The sequence below is a fragment of the Cherax quadricarinatus genome, chromosome 10 (genome assembly GCF_038502225.1).
Source record: "Cherax quadricarinatus isolate ZL_2023a chromosome 10, ASM3850222v1, whole genome shotgun sequence".
In the NCBI taxonomy this organism is placed as follows: Eukaryota; Metazoa; Arthropoda; class Malacostraca; order Decapoda; family Parastacidae; genus Cherax; species Cherax quadricarinatus.
In genome coordinates this window covers 28,707,803-28,728,948 of record NC_091301.1, presented here as the reverse complement: position 1 = coordinate 28,728,948, position 21,146 = coordinate 28,707,803, and the positions used below count along the sequence as shown (strand labels likewise).

At 37.2% G+C, this 21,146-nt stretch overlaps 1 protein-coding gene across 1 annotated transcript in view; it reads left to right on the top strand.

Moving 5' to 3' along the window:
- The window catches only part of LOC128687800 (uncharacterized protein KIAA0513), a 302,660-nt gene extending 281,842 nt beyond the window's left edge, over window positions 1–20,818 (top strand). Inside the window, exon 12 of the transcript XR_011391818.1 lies at window positions 1,757–20,818. The gene's annotated coding sequence lies outside the window, so the exon portion shown is untranslated. The remainder of the gene's footprint in view (window positions 1–1,756) is intronic.
- Window positions 20,819–21,146: the final 328 nt, after the last annotated feature.

The window sequence follows — 21,146 nt, the reverse complement described above, 5'->3', positions numbered from 1 at the left end:
ATCCGTGCAAGACACGCAAAAGTATTGAAATTTTTTTTTTTAACACTTGAAATATTAATTTTAATACACACAAACTGAAGAAGACATGCACAGTTACATGACACTTACCTTTATTGAAGATCTGGTGATGATTGATGGGATGGGAAGAGGGGAGTGTGTTGATGGTCTTAGTGTTTAGAAGGGGAATCCCTTTCCATTAGGACTTGAGGTGGCAAGTCCTTTTTCGGGGTTACTTCCCTTCTTCTTTTAATGCCACTAGGACCAGCTTGAGAGTCACTGGACCTCTGTCGCACAACATATCTGCCCATAGAGGCCTGTACCTCCCGTTCCTTTATGACATTCCTAAAGTGTTTCACAACATTGTCAGTGTCACCATTAAACACTTGTTCAGGTTTCAGTCCTTCACTGTCTATGTACTCCTTGAATTCCTGCACATATTTTTCAGCTGCTTTTTGGTCCAAACTGGCAGCCTCACCATGCCTTATCACACTATGTATGCCACTACGATTCTTAAATCTCTCAAACCAACCTTTTCTGGCCTTAAATTCACTCACATCACCACTAGTTGTTGCCATTTTTCTAATTAAATCGTCATGCAACTTCCTAGCCTTTTCACATATGATCGCTTGAGAGATGCTATCTCCTGCTAGCTGTTTTTCGTTTATCCATACCAATGACAGTCTCTCAACATCTTCTATCACTTGCAATCTCAGTTTCGAAAACATAGTTGCACCTTTGGCAAGAACAGCTTCCTTGATTGCTGTTTTCTTGGCCACAATAGTAGCGATGGTTGATTGGGGTTTTGTGTACAGCCTGGCCAGCTCGGAGACATGCACTCCACTTTCATACTTAGCAATGATCTCTTTCTTCATATCCATAGTAATTCTCACCCTTTTTGCTGTAGGGTTGGCACTAGAAGCTTTCTTGGGGCCCATGGTGACTTATTTTGCAGGTGCAATCACTAAAAAGGCTGTGATAATATGAAATGTTCCGATTGTATGCTTGGAAGCGACCGCGGTGGCTGGCTGGCTTGTTGTAAGCAAGTTTTGTAAGCAATATAATGGTAAAAAAATTAGTGCAGTTATTGTGTTGAATACAGTGAATGTAGTTATACATTATATTGGTCTCACTGGCCACAAAAGTTACTGTAAAAAAAATGTTAGAAAAGAAAAGAAAAAAGTAACAAAAATGTAAATTAAAAAATGCAACTTTACGGAAGTCGATGTTGCTGCCACCTAGTCATTGAGGGTCAACTTCACGCCTCTATATCTCGGTAAGTACTGATTGGATTTTTTTTTGTTTTATTACCTTCAGAAAATTATTATCTTTAATTCTGTAAGAATTTTTTTTTTTTTTTTTCAAAAATTCTTGGACCCTGGCTCACACTTTGAGATGTGGCCTCTGAACTCTGAAAGGATTAAAAATATACCAGAAATGTTATAAATGGTGCAAAGGTGATATTAAAACAATATCAAAGATGGTTGACACAAACCCACTACTATTATAGCATGCTCCTCACTTAGTGATGAATTCATTTACCAATGTGATCTTAGGAACAGAACTCCATCATTAAGTGAGGAGAGGCTGTAATTGGTTAGCCAAGTCATTAATGTTTTGATGAAATTTTGTTCTGCATTTTTTTTTATCTTATCTCAGATGTGTCATAATTTACAATTTCTGTTAAGATAAATATTCTTAATGAGGTTACTGTATTTGGATTATGAAAATTCTTTTATATTTTTTTGTCAATACAAAGGAAGACAGTTTTTTCTGTGTACCAAGAGAGACGAAGATGATGAAAACTGATGTAAATGAACCTGGCTTAGGTAAGTAGGCTGAAACAGTACAAAATGGAAAAGTTAACTATATTTATAGTAAGGAGTAGTAATGGGTTTCTCTGAAATTTGTGTCATGTTACACTTTTGACAAGAAGAAAGTAAAGTGAAGTAATCAAAGTACCAAGAAAATGTAAAAATTATTGAAAGAGAAAGTCATTAGGAAGAATTTCAAATTATTTTAGATCTCACCTGTGATATAGTTTTCTTCTGTTATCTCTACCTTACTCACTCTCAAACCCTGACTAAGAGAGTTATGTCTAACATCAGTTGCTTGCTTGTTCATGACCTAGTCATGTTACTGACATGTGCACTGTTATGCTTTTGCTCTACCCACACTTATCCATTAACCTACTTATTCAGTCTATCTTTACTATTTTGAATTATGTACTAATAGGTGTTGTATATACTTTTAGTTTTATGCCAATGACATTTCTTATATAGCTACTAAACCAGCCTAGAATTATCTAGTAAATGTTTATTTTCATGATATTTTTGGGCCATAAGATGGTGTATGGTAAATGTGTGGAAGTAAAAAGAAAGATCAGTTTATTTTCAGTATATCTAATGCAGTGTTCTATTTGTAAAAATCATCATATGATATACAGTACTGAAGGGTTTGGCTAGTTTTGTAGTTTAACTTTGCCTGGACCCTCTTCCCTCCCAGTATTGGTGATAATTTTGTGATATTCTTATAGACATGTATGATATCCTAAAATGTTTAGAGGGCTACACTCCATGGTGAGCAGCACGTTTATTTCGGTTTTAATTGATATCATTTGCTAGTCCTGGAATAAGACTACAGTTCTTTTTGCTAAAAATTGCACTAAGTGAATTAAAAGTTTTATAGATTTTGTATTACAAATGTGATAGTTTTTGTCAGTTAGTTTCTTGTCTATAGTCTTTCTAGAGGCCTAATGTCTGAGATTCATGTCCTACAACTGATGTACTTAAGAAACAGGCCTTATTTATTATATATGTAGGCTTAAGATTCCCATCATTGAGATGGGCAGATTGGATATTACCACTTCTATTATTATTTCAAGTTGGTTAACTGAAAGCATAAATTAATAAAGAATTTTCCAGTGATTTCACCCCTGGTTATTAAATTTTTACATAGGTTTAAAAGGCATTACTTCATGATGAATGTACAATTTATAATATAGGCATGTTACCTTGTGTGTTAGTATATTACTAGCAGCCTGCCTGTGAGGCAGACTTGTGCTTCTGACTGTAAAGAGAATATTTACGAGTTCATTAGTTATATGCACTGATAGATGTGTGTCTCAGTGTATATACTCTGAGAGTTTGCCTTAATTCTTATTTTTGGCATTAAGGTTCCATGACGTTGGTATCTAAGTGGACTGCCACCTTAATAACCCTCAAGTAGATGATTGGCCTTAAACTTAGCAACATAAGAGTCTGCTCACATAGGCCTGGTGTTGTGTGATTGCACATATAATTAATAGAAATGAGTTTGTTTTTTACCTGTTTGGATGTGTGTGAATCACCTGGAGTTGTCAGTTTTTAATGTGCCAAATGTAATCACATAAAATCGGTATACATTATGTTGAATCTGACACTTTTTAAAAGTACACTAGCCTCTCATTTCTTATTTTTTAAGACAAAATAACTATATAATTATGTGCACTTAGGAATCCTTATAGGTGTGGCTTTTATTTAGCAGTAGAGATGGCTGTCACTTTTTTTGGGGACAGCATAAGATGCTTGAAACATACATTATGAATTTTTATAAAGTATCAACTTAATACTCTGCTTTTAATTTTTGGCAAAATGTTATTAAACACTTTTTATTTATTGTATACATGTCTTAGAACTTTAGGAAATATTGCCTTTTAAACAAATATAATTTAGGATTTAGGAGATTATCTTTTCAAGGGCATACAGGCAATTCCCGTTCAGTGATGAGGGTTGGTTCCAAAAAATAGTGTTAATAAATGGTATAAAATACCGACACAATGGAAATATAAACACGTATGCAGTATAATGTGATCCTTTATTGACAACGTTTCACCCACACAGTGGGCTTTTTCAAGTCACAAACAGATCTACCTGGGGTGGAAGGTACGCGAGTATTTATAGTCAGGTTCAGAATGCTGAGGTCAGGTGGAGAATGCTGCATCTGATGATGTACCTAGTGGGGTTTATAGAGTCTAAAATCTTGGGTAGCTTGGAAGGGAGATTGGATAAGTTTGTGAGCAGACCTTCTGCAGTGCTCTCCCATTCCTATGCTCTTATGTGGGATAGCGATGAAGAAGTTTCTTCGCAAGTGGTTCAGCTATGTTATAGAAGCCACTATTCTGGTTGAAGTTGTCGGATATAGAAATAAGTGATGATTCCAAGATTCTTCGGTATTGAGTGTTGTCTTCTGTGGCAATAAGTCTTGAGTTTCTGTAGTTTATCAAGTGGTTTTGTGAATTACGGTGTTGTACACAGGCATTCCTTGTATCGTCAGACCTGCTTGCGTATTGGTGTTCTGAAATACGTGTTTGGAGGTCCCTTGATGTTTCGCCCACGTATAATTTGTTGCAGTCATTACAAGGGATTATGTATACCCCTGCAGAGGGTGGAAGCTTGTCCTGTCTATCACTGGTAATGTCCTTGATGGTCGTGGTTGTGGAGGTAGATACTTGGAATGAGGTATTGGAAAAGATGTTGGAAACGTGTTTGGCAATGGAGTTGGTGGGAAGGACTATGTATCTCTTCTCGGCAGTGTCTTCTCTTTGTGTGTTGAAGATATTTAATGCCCGTCGTCTGCAGTCTCTGATGAAGTGACAAGGATATTGGAGTTTAGAAAATAATTGTTCAATTACAGTGCATTCTTCCTCAAGAAACTCATTGCTGCAGATTCTGAGTGCACGCAGGAAGAAGCCTATAATTACACCACATTTAGTTTTGGTGTCGTGGTGAGAGTAGAAGTGGAAAAGATCGTTTTGGTTGGTGGGTTTTCGATAGACTTTAAAACGAAGTTCGTGGTCAGCTTTGCAGAGAAGAACATCAAGGAAAGGAAGAGTGTTGTCGACTTATTCTTCAAGTGTGAACTGGATTGAAGGTTCGAACTGGTTGAGCTTGTCTTGGAAAGCTTGAACGTTGAAGCGTCTGGGAGTTATGAGGAGAATGTCGTCAACATAACGGAGCCAGGTGACAGACGAAGGAATAATGGTGGAGAAACGTTTGGCTTCTAGATATTCCATGTATAGGTTCGCTAGGACCGCACTGAGTGGTGAACCCATGGTCAAAAATATATTTGGCTCTACATTACAGGTCTTCTTTTTTCTTTCAACACACTGGTCATATCCCACCGAGGCAGGGTGGCCCAAAAAAAAAGAAAAACAAAAGTTTCTCTTTTTAACTCTAGTAATATATACAGGAGAAGGGGTTACTTGTCTCTTGCTCCTGGCATTTTAGTTGCCTCTTACAACATGCATGGCTGATGGAGGAAGAATTCTGTTGCACTTCTCCATGGAGATAAGAGGAAATAAACAAGGACAAGAACTAGTATGAAAAATAGAAGAAAACCCAGAGTGTGTGTATGTACACCTACCATCCGACTTACAACCTGCTCAACATACGTCCACTCGACTTACGACCATACATTTGACAACTGGGCTGGGCTGGGCTGGGCTGGCTGACACATACCACTGTACAATATCTGACGATACTCGCGGCGACAATGCGCCATGCAGGCAGCATCAGTTTGAGTTACCCTGCCCTATCAGCAGCATCATATGTACTGTATTAACTGTACTAACTGGACAGTAAATTTCACCATGGTCCCTAAGAGGAAGTCTGAATTTTGCACTGGAGATTGTGGCAAGAAGGCAAGAAAGGCTCTTAGTCTTGAACTCTATTTGTTTTCACTGTTGCACATAAATCTGGCTGTATCTGTCTGCCTGTATATCTGTCTGTATCTGTCTGCCTGTATATCTGTCTGTATCTGTCTCTGTTTATCTGTCTTGTCTTCCTGTGTGTGACTGTCTTTCTGTCTACCTGTGTGTCTGTCTTTCTGTCTACCTGTGTATCTGTCTACCTGTGTGTCTGTCTTTCTGTCTGCTTGTCTCTCTGTCTCAGAGTCGCTCATGAACCAACAGGTATTACACACGAAACAGTTGTCACATCTTCAATATGATGCTAATATTGCTATACAGTTTATTTATTTATCACAATTCATCTAATATGACATAATAAACAATATAAATAACAAAAACCTGATATACACTCTAGAATGAATAAAATATGAACTTAACTACATTAAACTCCACATCTTGCACCTGTGCTGGTGTGCAGATACACATTAAAATTATTAAGAGTGTTATTTGTCTTGAAGATGCCATATTAATAATGATGATAATAACACAATAATAATCACTCTGAGGTGCATTAAATGTGTATAAAACGTTAATATAGACATTTTGCTTAATCCATCTATGATTATTTTCAAAATTATATAATAAACATGCTGTGTAACATATAAATTAACATAAATATGAGATGTTTTTCCAGTTGACTTGACAGAGTGAGCAAAAACCATTCGTGTCTGGGCTGGTAACAACAATAACAACAACTAGTTTGTTTACAAAACGCACGAACCTTCTACACTCATTCTCTCTCTCATTTATTCATTTAATCTTGTTTACTCACCTCTCACTGTACATTAAGACTACAGATATTTTAAGGTAAGTAATGAGTAAACACTATATTATAGTTTAATAATAATATTATTATTATTAATATTAGTACATACGTATTATTGTAATAATAATACGTAATAATAATTATTAATATTATTATTAATTTAGGGCACTGGAGCACAGATCCACTGTATAGCACTTTGTCTGGATTTTTGGGGTTATCCTAGGTAATTTATACTATGTATGATAACTTTACTTACGTGTACCTGTGTGTGTGTGTGTGTGTGTGTGTGTGTGTGTGTGTGTGTGTGTGTGAGAGTGTGTGAGAGTGTGTGAGAGTGTTTGAGAGTGTGTGAGAGTGTGTGAGAGTGTGTGAGAGTGTGTGAGAGTGTGTGAGAGTGTGTGAGAGTGTGTGAGAGTGTGTGAGAGTGTGTGAGAGTGTGAGAGTGTGTGAGAGAGTGTGAGAGAGTGTGAGAGAGTGTGAGAGTGTGTGAGAGAGTGTGAGAGAGAGAGAGTGAGAGAGAGAGAGAGAGTGTGAGAGAGAGAGTGTGAGAGAGAGAGAGAGTGTGAGAGAGAGAGAGAGTGTGAGAGAGAGAGTGTGAGAGAGAGAGAGAGAGTGTGAGAGAGAGAGAGAGAGAGAGAGAGAGAGAGAGAGAGAGAGAGAGAGAGAAGAAGAAGAAGAAGAAGAAGAAGAAGAAGAAGAGAGAGAGAGAGAGAGAAGAGAGAGAGAGAGAGAGAAAAGAGAGAAGAGAGAGAAAAGAGAGAAGAGAGAAGACAGACAAGACAGACAGACACAGATGGAGAGAGATCCAAATTCAGTCAGGCAGGCAGCCAACCACCCACCTACCCGGCCGGCCTGCTAGCCAGCCAGCCAGCCGAATACGTATTACACATGTTTCAGAGTTGTTTCTCTTTACTTAGGGCATAGGTTATAGGACATTCTGCCAGGATGACACTACCAGTGGTATTCTCCCATTCCACTGTGTCGACAATACTTAAAGATAACAGTAACATACGATACTGTATGGGATGTAAAATTTGCAATACAGTTCACTACCATGTATACATAATATACAGTACATAAATTATTAAAATATATCAATATTAAAATATATCAATGCTAAAGTGGGTAAAAATGTTATGGAGGGAGTAGTAGGTAAATTTGGGGTGCCAGGGGTAAATGTAAATGGGGAGCCTTTAATTGAGCTATGTGTAGAAAGAGATTTGGTAATAAGTAATACATATTTTATGAAAAAGAGGATAAATAAATATACAAGGTATGATGTAGCACGTAATGAAAGTAGTTTATTAGATTATGTATTGGTGGATAAAAGGTTGATGGGTAGGCTCCAGGATGTACATGTTTATAGAGGGGCAACTGATATATCGGATCATTATTTAGTTGTAGCTACAGTTAGAGTAAGAGGTAGATGGGAAAAGAGGAAGGTGGCAACAACAAGTAAGAGGGAGGTGAAAGTGTATAAACTAAGGGAGGAGGAAGTTCGGGTGAGATATAAGCGACTATTGGCAGAAAGGTGGGCTAGTGCAAAGATGAGTAGTGGAGGGGTTGAAGAGGGTTGGAACAGTTTTAAAAATGCAGTATTAGAATGTGGGGCAGAAGTTTGTGGTTATAGAAGGGTGGGGGCAGGAGGAAAGAGGAGTGATTGGTGGAATGATGAAATAAAGGGTATGATAAAAGAGAAAAAGGTAGCTTATGAGAGGTTTTTACAAAGCAGAAGTGTTATAAGAAGAGCAGAGTATATGGAGAGTAAAAGAAAGGTAAAGAGAGTGGTGAGAGAGTGCAAAAGGAGAGCAGATGATAGAGTGGGAGAGGCACTGTCAAGAAATTTTAATGAAAATAAGAAAAAAAATTGGAGTGAGTTAAACAAGGTAAGAAAGCCTAGGGAAAGTATGGATTTGTCAGTTAAAAACAGAGTAGGGGAGTTAGTAGATTGGGGAGATGGAGGTACAGTGGACCCCCGGTTAACGATATTTTTTCACTCCAGAAGTATGTTCCGGTGCCAGTACTGACCGAATTTGTTCCCATACGAAATATTGTGAAGTAGATTAGTCCATTTCAGACCCCAGACATATACGTACAAACGCACTTACATAAATACACTTACATAATTGGTCACATTCGGAGGTAATCGTTATGCGGGGGTCCACTGTATTAGGTAGATGGCGAGAATATTTTGAGGAACTTTTAAATGTTAAGGAAGAAACAGAGGCAGTAATTTCATGCACTGGTCAGGGAGGTATACCATCTTTTAGAAGTGAAGAAGAGCAGAATGTAAGTGTGGGGGAGGTACGTGAGGCATTACGTAAAATGAAAGGGGGTAAAGCAGCTGGAACTGATGGGATCATGACAGAAATGTTAAAAGCAGGGGGGGATATAGTGTTGGAGTGGTTGGTACTTTTTGTTTAATAAATGTATGAAAGAGGGGAAGGTACCTAGGGATTGGCGGAGAGCATGTATAGTCCCTTTATATAAAGGGAAAGGGGACAAAAGAGACTGTAAAAATTATAGAGGAATAAGTTTACTGAGTGTACCAGGAAAAGTGTACGGTAGGGTTATAATTGAAAGAATTAGAGGTAAGACAGAATGTAGGATTGCGGATGAGCAAGGAGGTTTCAGAGTGGGTAGGGGATCTGTAGATCAAGTGTTTACATTGAAGCATATATGTGAACAGTATTTAGATAAAGGTAGGGAAGTTTTTATTGCATTTATGGATTTAGAAAAGGCATATGATAGAGTGGATAGAGGAGCAATGTGGCAGATGTTGCAAGTATATGGAATAGGTGGTAAGTTATTAAATGCTGTAAAGAGTTTATATGAGGATAGTGAGGCTCAGGTTAGGGTGTGTAGAAGAGAGGGAGACTACTTCCCGGTAAAAGTAGGTCTTAGACAGGGATGTGTAATGTCACCATGGTTGCTTAATATATTTATAGATGGGGTTGTCAAGGAAGTAAATGCTAGGGTGTTCGGGAGAGGGGTGGGATTAAATTTTGGGGAATCAAATTCAAAATGGGAATTGACACAGTTGCTTTTTGCTGATGATACTGTGCTTATGGGAGATTCTAAAGAAAAATTGCAAAGGTTAGTGGATGAGTTTGGGAATGTGTGTAAAGGTAGAAAGTTGAAAGTGAACATAGAAAAGAGTAAGGTGATGAGGGTGTCAAATGATTTAGATAAAGAAAAATTGGATATCAAATTGGGGAGGAGGAGTATGGAAGAAGTGAATGTTTTCAGATACTTGGGAGTTGACGTGTCGGCGGATGGATTTATGAAGGATGAGGTTAATCATAGAATTGATGAGGGAAAAAAGGTGAGTGGTGCGTTGAGGTATATGTGGAGTCAAAAAACGTTATCTATGGAGGCAAAGAAAGGAATGTATGAAAGTATAGTAGTACCAACACTCTTATATGGGTGTGAAGCTTGGGTGGTAAATGCAGCAGCGAGGAGATGGTTGGAGGCAGTGGAGATGTCCTGTTTTAGGGCAATGTGTGATGTAAATATTATGCAGAAAATTCAGAGTGTGGAAATTAGGAAAAGGTGTGGAGTTAATAAAAGTATTAGTCAGAGGGCAGAAGAGGGGTTGTTGAGGTGGTTTGGTCATTTAGAGAGAATGGATCAAAGTAGAATGACATGGAAAGCATATAAATCTATAGGGGAAGGAAGGCGGGGTAGGGGTCATCCTCGAAAGGGTTGGAGAGAGGGGTAAAGGAGGTTTTGTGGGCAAGGGGCTTGGACTTCCAGCAAGCGTGTGTGAGTGTGTTAGATAGGAGTGAATGGAGACGAATGGTACTTGGGACCTGACGATCTGTTGGAGTGTGAGCAGGGTAATATTTAGTGAAGGGATTCAGGGAAACTGGTTATTTTCATATAGTCGGACTTGAGTCCTGGAAATGGGAAGTACAATGCTTGTACTTTAAAGGAGGGGTTTGGGATATTGGCAGTTTGGAGGGATATGTTGTGTATCTTTATATGTGTATGCTTCTAAACTGTTGTATTCTGAGCACCTCTGCAAAAACAGTGATAATGTGCAAGTGTGGTGAAAGTGTTGAATTATGATGAAAGTATTTTCTTTTTTGGGATTTTCTTTCTTTTTTGGGGCACCCTGCCTCGGTGGGAGATGGCCGACTTGTTGAAAAAAAAAAAAAAATATCAATAGAAGTAAATTATGGTAAAAAGAATGAAATAATGATTGTACATTACATTACAGTACTATGTAGGTAGTTCATATAGCAAAGGTTTGACATTGTGCCCTACCCAGTATGTTGGCGATTTTCAAAGGTTCGGCTTACGTCCATTTTGACTTACGACCAGTTGGTCGGAACCAAGCTCGGTCGTAAGTCAGATGGTACTTGTATATGCTTGTACATGCATGCGTAATACGACTTAAGTGTAAAGAGAAATAGCAAGACATACCTGAAGCCTTGCACATTTATGAGACAGAAAAAAGACACCAGCAATCCTACCATCATGTAAAACAATTACAGGCATCCATTTTACACTCACTTGGCAGGATGGTAGTACCTCCATGGGCAGCTGCTGTCTACCAACCTACTACCTAGGTAAATTGCAGGTACATTATGCAGAAGTCATCAGCACTCACCAAATACAGATAAGCATGCTGCATGCTGTGGTGTTGTTAAGAAACATGAAATTTTTTGAGCAATGAGTGGTGGTGATGCTTGTGGTGGTGACGATGCTTGTGGTGGTGGCAGTGCTTGTGGTAGTGGCGATGCTTGTGGTAGTGGCGATGCAGGTGGTGTTCCCCAGCTCTATTTATATTAGTTATCTGAAGAATCCTTGCAGTTAAAATGGAAATAACCAAGTTTGATGTACTGTACATTTAACACCTGTGGGGTGTATCTGTCTTCTCTAGGTATCTTTAGCAAAGTGAAATGCTGCATACCATGGCTGTGGGAAATGTGATGAAATTTTTGTGATAGATGAATGGTGGTGTTCATTGAAATGGCCTTACAGGTATTATTGTTCTCATGCATTATCCAGCTCTTGTTATTCAAGAGGATGCAACTTGGTTTCATTTACATTGAATACTTGTGGTGCATAACCACCTTCTTCATTTGTATCCTCATCAAAACAGGATGCTGCATGTTTTGGCTTGGGAAATGTGTGTGTGTGTGAGATTGAGGGGAGGGGAACCATTGATGTTTAAGTGCCACTCTGCTTGTGATTGCAGCCACACTTAAATACAATTCATTCCTACTATCCACCCATATTGATCAATTTCAGCTACACTTACCATTGTCTGAAGCCAGAATCTTTATTTATTTAAAGCAAATGGTAGATAAATATGTGAAAAGATACATGGTTATATCCATTCCTTGTAATTCTCAGCTGGAAACCAAAACTGATAAATGAAGCTAGTGTGTATTTATTATGCAGTTTTTTACTGATTTCATCACTGGTTTCACTGTTACAATGATGGATGGGAACATGTTAAGCGGGGGTTGCCTGTATCATAAACAATGTTGGTAGTATTTTTATGAGAGTTCCAAATTGTTGGATAAAGGTTGTCTATTGATTTTGCCCAAACTATGCAGTAAAGCTGTGACCTGCACATATTAATACAGTAAATTATTATAACTTTAGTGCTATATTTGAGCACAAACTTATAGATCATTGATTTTCTTAATATTATGAGAGGATGACCATTATGTTTTTTACAAGGACTAAGTATTATGATGAGTTCTGGTTCAATGTATAATAGTACTGGCTTATCCCTTGAGCAGTGTTTGTCTTTGTTACAAGTCGATGTTTTGCCAGTGAGTGTCATCTCTCTGTCCATCTCCACCATGAATGTCTTTTTGATGAAGTTTGTAGAATGACATCTGCGGTGTTTATTTGTATATATATTATACGCATATTCTTTGACTGTTAAATGTGTCTTGCAGAGATTTGTACTTGCCCTTATCTTTGTACTTTTCATGGACATTATCCTTTATGGGGTCAGTGGTGGGTAGGAAAATAAGGGAGCTGAAGGTAATTACCAACGTATGAATAATAATCTTCCTGAATCCACTGTTGATGACCCCTGCACACCTACAGACTCTCCTTGAAACTTGGTATCACTCTCAGGCAATCCTTTGTCACTTGAGCCAGATACTGCAATTCACCCTGACTCCTTTGATACGTCTGACCTTTGCTCTACTTTGAACCTGATCTGGCGTCTCTCACGACACAGTGTTGATTTTTAGATCATTTGCATGTCACAGGACGAAATAGCTTGTCACATACTAGATAATCCTGTTTCTATAACTGACATAACTTTCCACTCTCTTCCTAAGAAACACACTACATGGAACTATCGTCTTCTTCCTACAAGATGTATTTCAAAGACAGTTTTGGGTGAAATTCTTTTCCCTACACCTGACTACATCTACAGAGATTACCTTACAGACCAAAGCATTGTCCAAACACTCATGAGACATGTTGGTCAAAGTGTATCATTCCTTGCCCTCGAGAGTGAGATGAGTATTGTCACCTTCAATGACTCAGAACAGGTTGACAACCTTTCCTATATACCCCTCTGTTGACAACATCCCAGTCTTGGTATGTCCTCAGTTCAAGCTCTGGGACTGTCCTCATCCCACACTATAATCCAGCAATGGGGCCTGGACCTTCATGAACAACTTGAACTCCAAAACCTCCCAGTCACTAGAGTAGAAACTTATGTCTGCCGTCTGAGGTCCGACATATTATCCGACCAATATTTCTAAATTGTCCTTTGAATATCTAACAAGTACAGAACTGTACTCTGTTTCCTTTGCTTCGGGATGGGATACATTGTGTTCTGCTTTGGTCTTTACAAGAGTGCAGTCTGTCTTATAAGGCTGACACTGTTAAAAGTATTGTGCGACCCCAGACAGTTTCCATAGCATAGTGCAGCAGTCTGTCATAAGTCTTGGGCATGGCCTACCCCTCTGCAAACCACCCTTATATGCCCAATTTTTTTTTGCATTTCATATGTCTCACAGGTGCTGGTTGATATTACTGGATAAATAGTCTTGCATGCTTACAAACAAGGACTTCCTGTTAATTAAGTGACTCACAAAGTTCATTACTGTTAATCAGTTTCTAATGTTTTTGGCATTCTTGTGAATAACACACTGTGACTTGAAGTACAGTAAACCTTTGATATAATAAACCTCAGTATAATGTATTTTTAAAATAATGGGGAAAATCCTCTATATAAAGTGCACATTTAACTTCTTTATTTTCAGTGTTTATTGCAGGACAATGGTAAATTATATGGACACTACTGTATTAGGAATTTTTTCCTCATGCTTTTCCTGGTAATTGTAATTGTCTTCTATTTCCTGGCAAGTAGCCATCTTCCATCACTTTGTCATCCTTCTCTGTCTTTGTCCTGTTCATGTGGATGTTTACTTGCATTCATCTCATGGGTGGCCATGTTTTGGAGTACATAAATAGAATTAACGTTGTTTGTAAGAGCAGGAGAAGCCTAACTACACTGACTGGAGCTACAAGCCAAGTTTCTTCCTTTCTCTTGTTAACACAGTAGTAGTTCTCAGGAGTTCAACTACTGGCATCCTGTATACTTAAATCTTGTCTTTCTTTCAATAATAGTTTTATATTTTCTTGTATGTGTGTATAATTTATTCTCAAGTGGGGGAGGCTTTATTATTATGCATTAGAATGAATTTAGATTTTAGATATCTTTAATATTAAAATAAATACCAGTACACAAATGCACTTACTGATTCTCAGTTATTTGAATGGCAACCTCTCAAGCAAGTAAAAATCTTTTATGCATTAAGCTGACCTTATAACTAAAGGTAAAATGATGAGTGATGGTGAAAGTATTGCTTCTGTTTTTGATCACCCTACCTCGGTAGGAAACAGCTGGTGCGTTAAAATAAAAAAATGCAGATATTATGTAGCACGTAGTGTTGTAGTGCTGTGTATAGCTTCAGGTGTAGTGCACTTCTGATGCGATTAACCATATGTCTTTTTGAATAACTTCTGCTGTAATAGTGTGTAACAGAATTGAATTCAGAATTGTTCTCTGTAATACTGTATTTTATTATTATTATTATTATTACTATAATTATAATTGTTATTATGTATTTTATAAATATTGCTAAGGTTCCATCCATTTCATTTATATACAGTATTCTAAAAAAAAATATTAGCTAATTAATTACTTGTATTAACTATGGTAATTTTAGTTTATGACCTGCATGGGTTTGGCACATTTCTTGTGAATAGCAACTGATGTTAACAAAAGAGATATTTTGGTTAACATTTTAATTAGTAAAAAAAGGCATTGGTTAAAATATCCAACAAAATTCTTATGCAATTGTTTTTATAAACCCAGCTGGTCTGTTTATTTCTGTCAGTCATTAATTCTAACAGTATTGCTTACATATAAGGGAAGATTTTCTGCTAATTCTGTACTGTACTTTATTATTCTACTACAGGTCTACTAAACTAGTGATGAATTGTGTGTCTTTAATTAAGTACTACAGTGAGGGCGAATATGTTTGGTACTACAATATTTGATAATATCCACCTCAGTCACACCTAGCTGTTGTATGCAGGTCTACACAACTTTTGATGCCAAGTGAACCTAATCATTACCTGTCCTAGTAAAAGTCATACATACTGGTCATACCTTGTTACTTGTTAAATGACTCACCTTTTAGAAAAGCTAAATATCACTGACCTATTCAGTGGAGTGATTGGGATTCAATCCTAGGAGTTTGGAATTACCAGCCAGTTACCTTCATCACCTGCACCGTGGAGGATCATGGATTAGGCAATGGGCAAGTAATCCCAGACAACAGATTTTAATCTCGATCACTCTTGAATTACTACATGCAGCCATTGAATCCTACCTAAGTAGCAGCCTTGAGGACAATATAATGATGTTTATAAACCCAAGATAAGGCACAATGAACAACTGTCAATGAAAAAACAGAATACTGGGTGGACCAGGTACTATCTGCCTGGTATGTACACGGACCATGGTTTGGGTTTCTGTCCAGTATTCTGTTTATTCATGTAGCAGTGTGTTTACCTTAACATTACATTTATTTATATATCTTACTAGAACATAATCATATGAGTTGACCATGACCATGTTACTAGACTGTGATCATATTATAGCATAGTCATGTTGCTAGACCATGACTATGACTGGATAACATGACAAAACCATGTGACTAGACCACATGACTATACACTAACCATACAACTAGACCCTATGTCTAGACACTAACGATGTGTCTAGACCACATGATTAGACACTAACCATGTGACTAAATCCTGATCATGTGACTGTATTGTATTAAGTAAGTGAACACATCTGCATGACATAATGCACTCATTATTCCTTGTTAAACTTTCAGTTTTTAGTTAAATTTATTGTAATTACAAACATACACATGAATTAATGAAATACTGCAAATATATAGTACTGTCATAGAAAGACATTGATTATTACAGTAGAACCTCATTATTTGAGTGTAAAGTGATATAGAGTAAGTTGTTAAATATAATATGGGATATTGAAGTTGAATACTGTAGGTTTGCATGCTAGTGAGGGAACTCAAGTGCCATTCTTTATACTAAAGAATAAAAAGGCACAATACTGTGACTGGAACAATACACAAATAACCCACACATTGGAGAAAGAAACTCATGATGAGTTAATGGTTCTTCTTCTTCTTGATGATTTGCCGGTACTTCCAGCCCGGGTCTTCTCCAGATGGTGACCCGGCGGTGGCCCCCAGGGCGGGGGTGTCGTTCATCTTCTTCATTCTTCTATCTTCTCTCTTGGGCCCTCCAGTTGGAGGGTAACTTCTTCTTCTATCTTGCATTGACTCCCCAAGTGGGAAGTGTCTTCGTGCTTGGCATCTTCAGTGTCACAGTCGGGCAGAGGCAGAAATCAGGGTTCATTGGTGTGTAACTAGTTAATGGTGTGTGACTAGTTAATGGTCTGTGACTGGTTAATGGTGTGTGACTGGTTAATGGTATTTGACTGGTTAATGGTTCAAGTTGGACTGAATGTCATCTAAACTTTCTTTCTCTTATGTGCAGGTTATCTGTGCATTGTATTCTGTAATCCAGTTTATATGTTAGAAATTACAGTTGTTTTTTCATGAAGTTAAAAATCTTACAATAAATTTAGCTTTGATTTCAGATATAACTTTTTTAAAATGTTATTGTGGGTATGATAAGACTATTGATGAATATACATTATGGATGATAGAGGAAATTCCCTGGTTCTGCTCTGTACTAATATATCCCCTCATAAGCAACACTTAGGAGTGAGACTGATTCAGTTTTTTAGGTTTCCTGGGTTTAAAACACTGAAAAAACATGAGGTCCCTTAATATTAACCTAATTCCCTAAGTAGCATATATAGTAGGAAATTTTATTTTTGTGTTAACACAAACATTGAGTTAGGTTGATCTGATAATGACTCCAGAGCTTTTGTGATATAGATACTGTGGTATCTTTATGTTGCATCCCTCTCTCCAGCAACCAACCTGGTATAAGTCAGTGTTCTTACATGTAATTATGTGCCTCAATTTTTTTTTCTATGATTATCATAGCAGTGTATTTTTAGTTAGTATACGGTACACCTGTCTAACGACACACTTTCAACTACAGTGGAACCTCAAAAATCGAACTGCTCCCAACTCAATCAATTATGTAAGTGTATTTTTGTAAGTACTTTTATAAGTGTATTTTTGAGGGTCTTAAATGGTCTAATCTAATTTACATTATTCCTGATGGGAATAAATTCGTTCGGTAGTGGCACTCGAACAGCCTTCTGGACCGAAGAAAGTTCGATACTTGAGGTTCCACTGTACTTGCGAATATCTGAATGTATTCATGTCTTCCTGCTTGATTGTCTCTGTACTTCACTCTTCCTGTTCCCCTCGACTTAATCTGCTCTATCCTTTTCATAAAAATACTTTCACTTGTGCAGCCTTGATGTGTTGGTTTTGCCTGTCTACTTTTCCTTTTATTTGCCTTCATACTTTGGCAGTTTTTTCGTTGTCTCTTTTTTTTTTCATCTCAAAAATACTTATGACACTCCCTGGTGTTAAAGTATCTTAGCCTAAGCCCATGTCTTAGTTCTCTGAGGCAATTTGTTACTTTTCCTCAGAGATTTCTTATCAGAGAGGCACTTCTGTGTTTGGGTAAATAATAGTTTACCCCTGACTTTGTCCAGTTTGAAGGCATCCCTCAAGGCTGTGTTCTTAGCATAACCCACTGCCTTGTTTCTATTAATGACTTTGCCTCTGTTCTTCCTTCTAGTGTTTGGTCATTTTTCTATGTCAATGTTTTTGTTGTAGCTTGTAAAAGCAATTGATTGTCTTTCCAACTGGACCACCTCTCATGGATTTAAATTTTGTTGCTAAAATACACCAGATAACTTTCACAATACTTCTTTTTATCCCTCATACCAGTCTATACCTATTTAGTTCCTTTATCCCTGAACAAGATACAGTCAAATTTCTCAACCTTTTGTTTGATCATAAAGTGTCTTGGAAGCCTCACATAACCTTCCTGCAAGCTGTTTATTATAGCCACCTGAATCTCCTTAAAACTCTGGTCTATCTTTCATTGGGGGCTGATAAACAAACTCTTTTTTTGCCATCATTCAGCCCTCATTTTATCTAAATTACCATAGACTGTGGCAGTCAACTATATTCTTCAGCCTCCCCACTAGTCTTTCTAAATTTGATCCCATTCATCATCAGGGGCATATTTGTATCTAGGAGCTTTTCAGTCTTTCATGGTCGAGAGCCTATATACAAAGACGAATGCTCCATCTTTGAAAAATCGACACTATGCCCTCTGTCTCAGTTATTTGGTCTGCTTCCATGACCTTCACAATCCTTCCACATATAGAATGATAATGGATGTTAGGGCTGATTTGGTTCATGGAATTGTAATAACATAATTGCAAATAAATCACAGAACAGGTGGGGCTTGAATATATTTCAAGTATGCTAACCAGTGGTTATCACACAAACCTGTGAGTTTTAACCCTTTGACTGTTTCAGGCCCCTCTCTGAAACTGTCATTCTATGTCGCTCAATTTTTGAAAAAAAAAAAAATTATTTTTTCTTATGAAATGATAGAGAATCTTTTCCCGATGGTGATGACACCAAAAGTTCGAAATTTGGTCGAAAACTCGTGGAATTATGCTCCCGCGAAGTTAGCGGTCTCGGCGACATATGCGTATCGGCGATTTCGCCGACTTTGAGCCCAATTTTCAGCCAATTCCATTGTTCCAGTTGACCAAACTCATAGCTATTTCTTTAGAACTCCATTTTATCTATCAGCTGAGTACAAGAAACCTCCCATTTACTAATTTGGACTACCCAATATGGTGGTCAGAAATTGGCAATTTGGCCAATTTCACGCAAAATAAAAAAGATGCCAATTTCAAAATAGGGTCCAGAATAAACAAGGTAGACATTTGTGGCACTAAAATAACATATGCTCTGTTCATTAGTCACATCTCTAGGCCCCTCTTATATTATTATTGCTTTCTATTTTGATTTTTTATTCATACAAAAAAATACAAAATTTACTGTTATGCAGACGACTGCATTATTGTAAAAATGGTATAAATAATATCAGTGCACTAGTGAAAGAATATTAGACTCCCCAGTTGACGTGTATTGGACGTGTGGTGTGATTTATGTACTCTTGAACATTGGTAAAAATCGAACATTTCTGCTACTTTGAGCTCAGTTTCAAGGTCGTTTTCATCGTAAAAGTAATGAAAATCATCTCTATTTCTGTAATATGTTTTCCATTTTATCACCTAAGACCATGAAAACGCGAATACAACGATAAATACTATACGAAAATACACCTCAAAGTCGGCGTTTTATTCCAAAAAAACGATCAGAGTTTTTTTTTTCTCATTACGCAATGTGTGCTGCAGGATTTTTTTTATGTGGTGCACACTGACCACACAGACCCATTCTCTCACATGTGGGCCTACCAGCTTTCTCCCACTTGATTTGAAGCCGCTAGAATTATTGAGTATATATACGTCAGAAACATTGGCTCGTAAGACGTATTTATACGTCGAAAACAGTCAAAGGGTTAAAACTCTCTTGCCATGGGTTTAAATCCCACCCATTCTGTGAGAGAAGTGAATTGATTAATTGTTGCCTCCTCATTTATTACACCTCTCCATTCTGTGATAGGGCTGATTTGTTTAATTGTTGCCCCTATTTATTATGTGTCTTACCTCTCCAGCTTCCCTCTCTGTTGCCTTCCCTTCATTTATCTTCCTTTATGTTCACCCTGCATCTTACTTTTTCCCTCTCTCCCTCCTTGGAAGGTTCTGATGACTCATGTTTGCTCCTCCCCACTTCCATGCACATAAGCTCACTTTCCTGTTACAACTTTACACTCACTTTTTGTTGAACACTTCTAGTCTCATTCTCATGCTATTGCAGTGTACATTGATGATTCTAAATCCCCTGATAAGGCTTAATTGCTTTTTAAACAGTATTTCTTTTATCTGGAATCTTTATTGTTGTATTTTCTTAAACTTTTGTTTTGTCAGTTTGTCTAACTATGAACACCTTACTGCAATTTCATATTCTACTTCAGCTATAACATATATTACAAATAAATTCTTAAGCATTTTGTCATCCATGCCTAAATTTTCCTTAATGTTACATTTATGTGGTCTTCTGATGTTAATCTGTTAAATACAATTACTGCAAGGTCTTATTTCTCCAGTGATTTTATCATTGTTTATATTCTACGTGAGGTCTATTTCTAATTTTATCTTTTATTTTTTAGTTACTTTGAAAGTTTTAATATTAAATTCCATCAAAGATGGAAAAGCTGTTTTCATGACAATTCTGCATTGACACACTACCTTGTTACTACATTATGGAGCTGATTCATGAAACAGATCAACAATGACAAGTTCAGGAATCAAGGTTAGTAGCATTGTCAAAATGAGGAGCTTCCACGTAATAATGTCTGATAGTTGCTCCAATATTTATTTTATGTTTAATACACAAGATGACTCTCCTAATAGAATTTCAAATTCAACTTACCTTAGAACCTGGAATCTTGTACCCTACTGTTATAGTCAAGACAGAAATTGAAATTACTAATAAAAGCCAAAAATTGTGGCAAATTCTAATTTCTGACTTCATATGTACATTTCATTTGTTTATCTTGTGGAAGCAAAGTAATGTAAATGCATGCTGCTCAGAAAAAAAAAAAAATACAAATTTCTTAATATGACAGTGGTCAGTACTAGTGATAGATAAAGGTTGAGAAATTACATGTGGCAGTGCTTCATACAGGTTGCTGTTTCAGGGTGCCAGGGAATGCCCGGATTTCTTGTATTTATTATTTCCCAGACACTTTTATTAGACCTCACCTTTCATTACAATATAGTAACTAAAATACAACATGACTACGTTAGTGTACACGAGCTATGTTTAGTCGTGTTAAGGGTAATTTTCATTAAGCTGAAGTTGTGTGCAAAATAATGGAATGGATGTTGAATGCTTGTACTTGTTAGCAAGAGAAAAGTACAGTTTGATGCTGTATTCTTAAGTGACAAATGGAAAGTAAAGTAAAATTTGGAATATCATT